The sequence below is a fragment of the Brienomyrus brachyistius genome, unplaced genomic scaffold (assembly GCF_023856365.1).
Source record: "Brienomyrus brachyistius isolate T26 unplaced genomic scaffold, BBRACH_0.4 scaffold35, whole genome shotgun sequence".
NCBI lineage: Eukaryota > Metazoa > Chordata > Actinopteri > Osteoglossiformes > Mormyridae > Brienomyrus > Brienomyrus brachyistius.
Window position 1 is genome coordinate 4,166,424 of NW_026042310.1, and position 11,139 is coordinate 4,177,562.

At 43.9% G+C, this 11,139-nt stretch overlaps 1 long non-coding RNA gene across 2 annotated transcripts; it reads right to left on the bottom strand.

Moving 5' to 3' along the window:
- Positions 1-5,386: 5,386 nt before the first annotated feature.
- LOC125721786 (uncharacterized) lies at positions 5,387-10,526 on the bottom strand. 2 transcript variants are annotated; one of them, XR_007385970.1, is made up of 3 exons: positions 10,270-10,526; positions 8,926-9,515; positions 5,387-5,870 (listed from the first exon to the last, which is right to left on the bottom strand). It is a non-coding gene; the product is annotated as an uncharacterized LOC125721786 (long non-coding RNA). The 2 variants fall into 2 exon arrangements; XR_007385971.1 differs by lacking the exon at positions 5,387-5,870 and adding an exon at positions 6,940-7,100.
- Between the last annotated feature and the right edge of the window lie 613 nt (positions 10,527-11,139).

Sequence of the window (11,139 nt, forward strand, 5' to 3'; positions counted from 1 at the left end):
TGCTAAATTGCCCATAGGTGTGCCTGTGTGAGTGAATGGTGTGTGAGTGTGCCCTGCGATGGGCTGGCCCCCCATCCTGGGTTGTTCCCTGCCTCGTGCCCATTGAACATAAGAACATAAGAACTATACAAATGAGAGGACGCCATTCGGCCCATCAAGCTCGCTTGGGGAGAACTAAACTAATAGCTCAGAGTCATTAAAATCTTATCTAGCTCTGATTTAAAGGAACCCAAGGATTCAGCTTGCACTACATTATCAGGAAGGCTATTCCATACTCTGACTACACGCTGTGTAAAGAAGTGCTTCCTTAAATCCAGCTTGAAATGTTCTCCCGCTAATTTCCACCTATGGCCACGAGTTCGTGTATTTAAACTAATGCTGAAGTAACTATTTGGTTGAACAGCATCCAAACCTGTTAGAATCTTATATACCTGGATCATGTCCCCCCTCAGTCTCCTTTGCTTGAGACTGAACAGATTTAGCTCAAGTAACTGTTCCTCGTATGACATTCCTCTAAGACCAGGAATCATTTTTGTGGCCCTACGCTGCACCTTTTCTAAGGCCACAATGTCCTTTTTAAGATATGGTGACCAAACCTGCACACAATATTCTAGGTGAGGTCTCACCAAGGAATTGTATAATCTTAGCATTACCTCCCTTGACTTAAACTCCACACACCTGGAGATATACCCCAACATCCTATTGGCCTTTTTTATTGCTTCCCCGCACTGGTGAGAGTGGGACATGGAAGCATCAACATACACACCAAGGTCTTTCTCATGATCAGCTACCTTTATTTCAGTGGAACCCATAAAATATCTGTACTTTATATTTCTGCTCCCTAGATGGAGTACCTTACATTTATCGATGTTAAATTTCATCTGCCAGGTATCGTCCCAGTCACTAATTAAATCAAGATCCCGCTGTAGCTGCTGAGCCACTAATTCAGTATCTGCTACACCACCCACCTTGGTGTCATCTGCAAATTTCACCAGTTTACTGTATATATTGGTATCCATATCATTTGTGTAAATTAGGAACAATAGTGGTCCTAAAATCGAACCCTGCGGTACCCCACTATGAACGCAAGCCCACTGTGACATTGTGCCTCTTATAACTACTCGCTGTTTCCTATCTGTTAACCAGTTATCAATCCAGGTCGCTACGGTACCTAAAATACCTGTCGCTTTGAGTTTAAGTAGGAGCCTCTTGTGGGGGACAACATCAAAAGCCTTTTGGAAATCTAAGTAGATGACATCATAGGCCTTCTTATCATCAACTTATCATTGCTTCTGGGATAGGCTCCGGACCCCCCACGACCCAGTAGGATAAATGGATGGATGGACGGATGAAGTTAGTTGTATCGCCGCTGCTTTTAAACAAAGTCGACATCACCGTCATAAAAGAGGCCTGTTTCCGACAGGAAGTGATGTTTTTCGTCCATTTTCATCCAAGTTCCGACTCGGAGAGAGATAATCAAACACAGGACAGAACATGGCATGAGATACATTTTCACTTTTGAAATGCAAATGACTCACAGCATCCAGCAAAAAGAATTTCAATAATTCAGTATAATTTTTATTTCAGTTTATTTTTTGTTATTTAACTAAACTTATGAACGTACTTGCGCCCCGATCTCTCCGATCCTCCAGCACTGCTAGACTGGTCCTACCACCCCTCAAGGCACAAGGAAGACACACATCTCGGCTCTTCTCTGTCCTGGCACCTAGTTGGTGGAATGAACTCCCCCTTGATGTCCGAACAGCGGAAACCTTGGCTACCTTCAAGCGACAACTCAAAACTTTCCTTTTTCAGAAATACTTGAAGTAGTACTCTATTCTTACTCAGCTCTTTTCCGTGTGTGTGTATGTAAAAAAAAAAATTTTTTGCACTTTCTCAACAGTATTCAGATAGATGGTATTCATAGCTTGGGTCCTTATTGAGCTAGTATTGGAAAAATTAATCGCAGCGTCTTAAAGCACTTATGTAAGTCGCTCTGGCTAAGGGCGTCTGCCAAATACTGTAAATGTAATGTAAATGTAACTAGACCCTGAGATACGTAAACTCTTCTGCTTGAGGCAGCAACTCATCCCCCCACCAGGAGGGGGCGATCCATTTCTGGTCGAGAACCATGGTCTCAGACTTGGAGGTGTTGATCCTCATTCTGCAAACCGTCGCAGCGCACGCTGCAGCTCACAGTTCGACGATGCCAACCGGACAACATCATGAAAACACTGACAGTATGAATCAGTGTTCGTGCCGTTTGCAAATCGGACAAATCCAAACATTTTAAGGCGGGATTCAGCAGCACTCTGTTTGTTGTTCTATAAGAATTTATGTGGGCCTACGTCATTGTCTTTTTGCTTTGTTTTGCCAAGTTTATGTAGTGATTCAACTTACCCGACTGAAATACATAATACACTTAATAAGTTTAACTGATAAAAAAAAATCTCAAATAAACTGATATATTTGAAATAGTTAACAAATCGTTGATATTATATTTTGTCATCGGTGTTACTGAATGATTTTCTTTGTGTCAACAAATATAATGTCACATTTGATGTTCTAGTGTTGCTTAAACTGCAAAAAAAAATCAGTTTGATTTGAGCAACCATTTTATACGGTTACCCAGATTCAGATTTGATTATTGAATGTCAATAATTTGTCATTTCATAATCATTTCAGATGTAATAGGATAAATTATCAAATGTAGACTAGCTAAATACGCTAAAAAAAAGCGCTTTACAGAAGGAATGGGGAGCCACTTCAGCCACCACCACTGTGTAGCCCCCCCACCTGGATGATGACAGCAGCCATTCTGCCCCAGTACTCTCACCACACAGTATCTAAGGTGGTGAAGGGGCAGGAGAGAATTCACCTGTTAGATACAGGGGATGATCAGAAGGCCAGATTTGAAAGCACCACAGTGGGCAATTTAGCAGGACATCGGGGCACCACCCCTATTCTTTCGAGAGATGCCCAGGGATCTTTGATGACCTCGGTTTTACATGTCATTTTTACAGCACAGTATCCCTGTCACTGCACTGGGGCACTGGGATCCACACTGACCACAGGATGGGCTACCCTGTTGGCCCAATCAACACCTCCTCCAGCAGGAACCCAGCTTTCCTAGTCGGTCTCCTATCCAGCTCCTGACCAGGCCCAAACCTGCTTAGCTTGCGATGGATTACCTAGCCTGAACTGCAGGTGGTGCAGGCAGCAAAGAGATGGTTGCTGACTTCATCAAGAACCCTGCTGCTCACTCAGTGTTAAACATCAGCAGCTCAGCAGTGTGACGTTCCTGGGAGTGCACAAGGCAGACAGGCTCTCCTGGGCTTTGCATACCACCTCCATCACCAGGAAAGCCCAGCAGCGTCTCCACTTCCTACAGAAGCTGCAGAAGACCAGCCTCTCTCCCCCTGTCCTTGCCGCGTTCTACCGAGGAAACATTGAGAGCTCCCTCTGCTGCTGTATCACCATCTGGTTTGTGAACTGCAACGTGAAGTCCCTGCGGCAGATAGCGGGGACGGCAGAGGGGATCATGGGGGCTCCTCTCCCACCCGTCACTGAACCGCAGTGTCGCTGACTGTAAATCCCTGCGGCAGGTAGCAGGGACAGCAGAGAGGATCATGGGGGCTCCTCTCCCACCCGTCACTGAACCGCAGTGTCGCTGACTGTAAGTCCCTGCGGCAGGTAGCAGGGACAGCAGAGAGGATCATGGGGGCTCCTCTCCCACCCTCCCATCCTCAAAGACTGCCACTTCCCCTATCGAAGCCCCCCACAACTTCCCCCTAATGATGCTGATATTTATCTCTTTACTTGTTCTTTTATTATTTCCTGCAATCTTTCATCTCACTGCTCCTGCACATTTTCCCTATACTGCACACACGCACAGAATTAAATCAATTACATATCGTATTGTATCGTGTTAGAAAGGCCTCTTGTCTGTCCATTTTTAAATATCTTTTATCATCTCTTCAATTTCAAACTCATCTCTTCTCCTTGGCCTTTGACACATTGTGAGATGTTGATTTTAATGATAAATTTTATCTTTATCTTTCTTTATTAATTTATTTTATTGATGGCCTTTTAGTCACATTTAATTTTATGGTTTTTATTTAGCTTATTTTACTTTGTATTTTTAAGCGTGTGAATGTTTTAATGTCTTGTACTTATTATGCAACTTTTCTCTTTTATCTATTCCTCTGTGCAGCATTTTGGTCCATAAGGTTGTTTAAAGTGCTTTGTACCCTTATGATAAGCACTGGTGTACACAGAGAGCTGTCTAGGGTAGTCAGGGTAATCCCGTCTATCTCAAAGTGACGCTTTAAGGCCTAATAATATTTTAGATAGTTTCTTGTTACTTTTGCATGTCTGGGAAAAACATACAGAAACTTCGTACCTTATAAACTGAAGTCTTCGATTGATCTCGGTAGCTGAAGTTTCCAAAGCCTTTAAAAGAGAGTTTTGTAGGTGGCGACAGACTATGTATGAACTGCTAGAAGTTCAGTGAAAAAATGGCTGGATGAAGTCATCACAGAACACTAGCCGGACAATATTTTTGAGCCCCCTCCCATTAACAAACTGTCACAGTAAAGGGGGGGGGGGATGGAATTAGGATTATTTCAAGGGCCTATGAAATGGGCTCTAAAATATTTGGAAGATAATTGGATAGGTCAGCGTTGGGGGCCCAAAGATGATTGGATATGCCTTCCTGAGGTGGTGTTTCAGGCATGTCCTACTGGGAGGAGGCCCGGGGGCAGACCCACATCACCCCGGGGGGATTATATCTCTCAGATGGCCGGGGAACGCCTTGGTATTCCACAGAAGGAGCTGGAGGAGCTCACTGGGGGGAGAGGGAGATCTGGGCATCTCTGCTTAAACTGTTGGCCCCACAACCCGACCCTGGATGAATGGCAGATAATGGATGGATGGATAGATGGTGTCGTGACCATTGAAGGAGCAGGAATTTGGGTCGGGAAGCCGGAGAATCAGGAAACGGGACTTACTGAGCAAAACAGCAGGACGAGGTACAAACGGTGAGGCCGTCAATGACAGGACTGGGGAAACAAATCCAAACGCAGACTGAAATACGAAGGACTTAAAGGAACTAACACGAAAAGCTGGTAACAAACGGGATTTTACGCGAGGTTAATGAGGGGGCGTGGCATACAGGAGGATCGGACGAGCAGGGCGTGACAGATGGATGGATGGAGGAAAAGATAGATAGATAGATAGATAGATAGATAGATAGATAGATAGATAGATAGATAGATAGATAGATAGATAGATAGATAGATAGATAGAACTTTATTAATCCCTCGGGAAGGTTCCTCTGGGAAAAAGAATTCTCTTACTCTGGGAAAAGAAACATAATTGAAAAATATAGGTACAGACTGGCATTATGTTTACTGGTGCCACTGACAGGCAATGCACTTACATGCACGATAAACAGATTAAAAAAAGAAAATCTAAAAATCAAACATTACGTAATGTTAATTCATGAACAAAATGATTTTTAAAATCTTGAAAAAGCTGAACTTAAGAGCACAGAGGAAACATTTGCTCCTGAATATTAACTACGTGTACGAGTTCAAACATAATTGATAAAATACACATGGCGCCAGTTGAAGTTTAAGTCTTAAACGTTTCAGACTTCACGACGGATACGTCAGACATTCAAGGTCAGCCTGGGGCAGAAAAGACAGCAGGTCACCAGCAAAGGCATTTGAGATTAGAGGACCGGATGCTTTATTTCAGCTCTGGGGATGAAACGGTGGTGTCACAGGCTTCTGACAAATCCACCCAACTATGTGCAGAGGTTTCAAGCAAGGGGACGAAGTTGGTCCGAGGGGTGGGAGACATCTACCCTGAAAGGGGACAGAGACAAACCTCAGTCCATCCCTATAAACACAAATGATTTGTATAAACAAATCGCAGATCACAAAGACACAAAACTAACCCCCGCTCTATTTCATCATTTGCCAAATCATGTTAAAGAATTAAATATACAAAGAAAATAAAGCTTAAACAGTCTTGCCACAGTGCGATTTAAATGTTTATACTCTTTCCAAGGGTATCGGGGCAGGGGGGTGGCCCAGCACTTCACAGAGAATTAGAATTAAGTGATCAATTGTCGACACACCACAGCACACAACAACTAAATCTGTCCTCTGCATTTAACCCATATGTGACATAGCAGGCGGTAAGTAATTCAGCGCCTGGGGAGCAGTGCTTGGGGGCGGTGCCTTGCTCGGGGTTCCTCAGTGGTGCCTTGCGGGTCTGGGATTCGAACCTAGTGTGCTTCCCTAACCATTAAGCCACCACTGCATGAATATGTATACTAAAGGGCCCACAATTTCTAGGTACCCCCACGGGGACCACGTAAAGATGTCCCAAATCAAAGTGAGACTATGAGACGACCTCCTGTATATTTCTGTCTCGCGACACAAAAACTGCAGCTCCAGTTCTCATTAGCCGGAGAGCGAAGCTCTCGATTTACCAGTCGATCTACATTCCTGCCCTCACCTATGCTCATGAGCTCTGGGTAGTGACTGCAAGAATGAGATTGTGGATACAAGCGGCCAACATGAGTTTCCTCCATAGGGTGTCTGGGCTCAGCCTTAGAGGATCTCAGACATTCCGGAGGGGTTCAAAGTAGAGCTGCTGCTCCTCCAGCATCGAAAGGAGCCAGTTGAGGTGGTTTGGGCACCTATGTAGGATGCCTCCTGGACGGCTCCCTGGGGAGGTGTTTCGGGTATGTCCTACAGGGAGGAGACCCCAGGGCAGACCCAGGACATGCTGGAGAGATTGTATCTCTCGGCCGGCCTGGGAACGCCTTGGTATCCCCCGGAGGAGTTGGAGGAGGTGGCTGATGAGAGGGAGGTCTCACAACAACAGTGGGATGACGGTACTTAAATTCTGCACTGTACCGCATTCCGTGGCGTCGCTATGGCCAGTTCAGCGCCTCTTGCAAGGCAGAATCTTGCAGCTTCTGGACAGGGTGCCGTATCCATTCCAGAGCAAGCAGAAGTCGGCATCATGGGGATGTCGGAACTCTGTGTTCGGTTTCACAGTTGGTTTGGAAGTGCGCTGTTGTCCTGTTTAGTGCAACAGGATGGATCACACTTATATACACAGACTAATAGGTCAGAAAAAGTCCTTCACTCTAGGAGCCAAACAAAAGTGACTAGAAGGAAGATGCAGCACTGCGTTGGACTGCATGCAGTGTTTTGGTTAGAGTGCAGCATTGCTGGGTCTTACAGCAAAACCGAAAAAGCGTACTTAGCCAAAAACCATTCTGTTGATTGTGGTGCAGTGGTTAGCACTGCTGCCTCACACCTCTAGGACCCGGGTTCGAGTCTCCGCCTGGGTCACATGTGTGCGGAGTTTGCATGTTCTCCCCATGTCGTCGTGGGCCGTTTCCTCTGGGTACTCCGGTTTCCCCCCACAGTCCAAAAACATGCTGAGGCTAATTGGAGTTGGTAAATTGCACGTAGGTGTGCATGTGGGTGTGAGTGAGCCCTGTGATGGGCTGGCCCCCCCATCCTGGGTTGGTCCCTGCCTCATGCCCATTGGTTCTGGGATAGGCTCAAGACCCCCCGCGACCCAGTAGGATAAGCGGTTTGGAAAATGGATGGATGGTACTAATGGAGAGCAGTGTGGCAGCCAGAAAAACCCTCTCATTTCTCAGCTGAGCTAAATGGTCCAGCTCATTGAAAAGTGCCGGAATTCCCATCACTAAACTGCTGAAATCTGCGTGTCACTAGGGGATTTGAGTTAACCATGGATGTGAGTTGTACACTGTTGTTGAAAGACAAATACAGAGGTAGCTGAAAATGAATTAAAAATAATTAAAAAAATAACTAAACCTGAAAATGTCCCATTCTTTCGTGTCCCTTTCCTGTTTGGCCAGCAGGTGTCGCTGGGCATTTCTTGTTGAGCATGCGGCTACTTGCAAACTCCTTTGTCATGTGTTCAAGCTCTGCCTCCTCAGCTGTTTGTAGATTTTGTTCCCTTATGTTTCAGTTGTATCCGTTTTCTAGTCCCTGTGTTTTGATTTGTATTCTGTTTTTTTTTGCCTTTGTGCCCTTGATTGTGTTTTTACTGGTCTGCCATTGCCAGTGTTAGATTCTCTTTCCTTGTTTCTGCCAGTGTCTTAGTTTTCCCCTCCCAGTCCCTTGATTTAACTATTAGTTTCATCTGTGGCCTGTTTTCCCAACCCTTGTTAATTTTTTTCACATGCCCTGTGTTAGTCTTGTTACCCCTCAATATTTAAGTCCCTGCCTCGGTTCAGTTCAGGTTCATCGTATGTATATTGTTGTTCGTCAGCGTAATATATCATGTCTTAGTGGTTACTCTGGTGTTTTGTTACTTCCTTCCTGCCTGCCTACTCCTGGTTGCCCCTACCATTTGTAGTTAGTCATTGTTATTCCTTTGTTGTTTTTTTTAAGTTTTGACCCCTCGTTGTCCTTTTTGTTTTGTAGTATTCCCCGTGTTTTCAGTTTGTGAATAAACCCCCGTGTTCCCTGAGCCGCCAGTGGTTCATCCGCCTTTTTCCCAGCCTGCACCATGCCATGCCCTCATGCCAATCCCGTCCGGATCGCTGACAGAAAATTAACTAAAAATAAGGCGAAACTAATAAAGAAAATGCAAATGTCCAGTTCTTGTGAGGGGGGTTGCCAGTGTCAATACATACAATTAAAGGCAATCAGCCATTTCTAGAAAATATACGCGAATACATGAGATGGATGTAATTGGTAAGGGTGCGACAAAAAAAACCTTTATTACTTCAGCATTTTAATGCTCCATTTAGTTTAACATGGTTGACTGAGATCGACACCGCGTGCGTGACTCAAATCCTGTAACGACCCAGGTTTAGTTTCCAGACAATCATATGATTCCTTATAACACGGCCTTACATACCTCACTGACTCTCACTGGTCATAGTCGAGGACAGAAGCAGCATTCACGTCATATTTCAGAGGATGAGCTGAAGAACGGGAAAAACACATTTTTGAAGGGAAGTGAATGTGAAAGTACAGATCATGTAAGGGACTCGTTTCACTCGGACGAATCGCCTGCAAATGTCACACCATTAGGACATAGCAAGTTTATGTACTGAAAATTCCATTTTAGACTCACGGTTATATTTACTAACCATAGTGACGGAGCGGACAGATTTTGTCGTTTTGCATTTTAGCGGAGTAAATCTTAGATGGAAATCCCGAGTTTTACCTTATAAAGTGTGCGATCTCGATTTCAATTTATACTACAATTTAAGTCCTTTTTGGTTATTATTAGAAAGGAGCAGTGGTTATCACTGCTTCCTCACAGCGGGAAGGTTCTGGGTTCGATCCAACGTCCTTTCGGTGTGGGTCATGTGGGTTTTCGCCGGGCGCTCTGGTTTCCTCCCACAGCCCAAAAACATGCAGGATAGGTTGACTGGTGAGGCTAAATTGACCCTGTGGTTTGTTGGCGCCTGCCCAGGGTTGGTTCCTTCCTGCGCCGATTGTCTGAAAATGTAACAATAAAAAAGCAAGTTTCCTCTAGTCATTACAATATTAATAATTCATTGATTATATTTTTCCTATACATGAAATATTCTCAGTTAATGGTGCAGGGCAAGAAATGACAAAGCAAGTTAATAACAATTACAAATTGTTTAATTTTGTTTATCAGGTATGGCAGACAATGGGAGCGTTCGCTCTGCATGTACAGTTTAATCCTGTTTTGTGAAACAACTAAAGACCGGCTCTCCAGATTTACTGAGGCAGGTGCAAGCCAGGTAGATTGCAAAATAATTTTGATGTGGGCGGACGGGGGATTGCAATGGCAGCTCGACATCGCAATATCTGTTAGCATCGTCTATCAAACCTCGCCCTCCAGCTCCACTTCAGGGTTCGTCAACTAACACGCTGAAAAATAAATAAATACAGGTTCCTTATTTTTTCGCTTACTGTCCCTACTTTTGTTTCCTTAAAATTTTTCAGATTAGTCTTACTCTAAAAATTACTGTTGCGTTTAGCTACCAATGTACATGAAAAAAACTTTCCAACTGCTGGGATTTTAGCAAATATTCTATTTTCCTTTAATAGAAATGCACAATATAACAGATATCGGTAATATAAAATAATATGATAAATGTGCACAATTTCGCTAAATGTCGACTCCCTTGGAAACGCACCCAGATGTAAACATTAACAATATTAACAACATAAACATTAAACGATAGTAAATAATTTATAAATTGATTGCTGAGGAGGTTACCTCTGCTGATCTCCCGTGGGTTAGAGAGCTGCAAAGTCTGGTAAGATATTCACTGTGAGAGAACCATCCTGGTGTTTTCGCCGTTGAACTCGATCCTCCTGCATCGTCTGTACGGAGAGAATTACGTGGGAATACAAACACACACCTAACTCTTCGGCCGGCTTTCTAATATACCAGAGTTGTTACTGGTTCGAATTTGTAGTTTGGTTTAACTTCCTATTTCATTGAAAGCCTTTAAAAGATGTTGCATAATTTATCTTCTCAACTGGTTTTGGTGCTAAATTACAGTTGGGCCATTATAACTTAGCTGTAATGTGTTTAGATATGCGGTGGTGCAGTGGTTAGCACTGTTGCCTCGTGCCTCGGGAACTAGCGTTCTAGTCTTCACCATGGTTCCGTGTGTGCGGAGTTTGTATGTCCTCCCTGCGTCGTCATAGACAAGGCCATAACTTAGGGTCGAGCATTGGGGGGGCTGCCCATTTAAGGGGGTCCAGAGGGTTCTATTGTCTGGTTTTGGTTGATTGATTGTCTTGTAATTTACTTTTTGTTTAATTGTTTAATGTCTTTTCCCGTTTGTCTGATGGTTTGACGAAGCCTATGTGCATAAATTCCTTTGTGCCATTTTGTGAAGAGTGAGTTGCTAGCTGTTAGTTGTTTGTTTTGTTTGTTCATTCGTTTAGAGTTTTCTTATACCGGCTTAAGTTTATTTTTGATAGTTTGGTGTGTTTGCACTTGTTTACTTTTGTTGTGTTATTTTTGCAAATAATCTTTATAATAAAAACATCTTTTCCTTTAAAAACCTTCCCGTGTCCTCCAGCCTGGCCTGCTTGGTCCCTCACACCATCACACGACAGCCAGTGAGACTCTTGT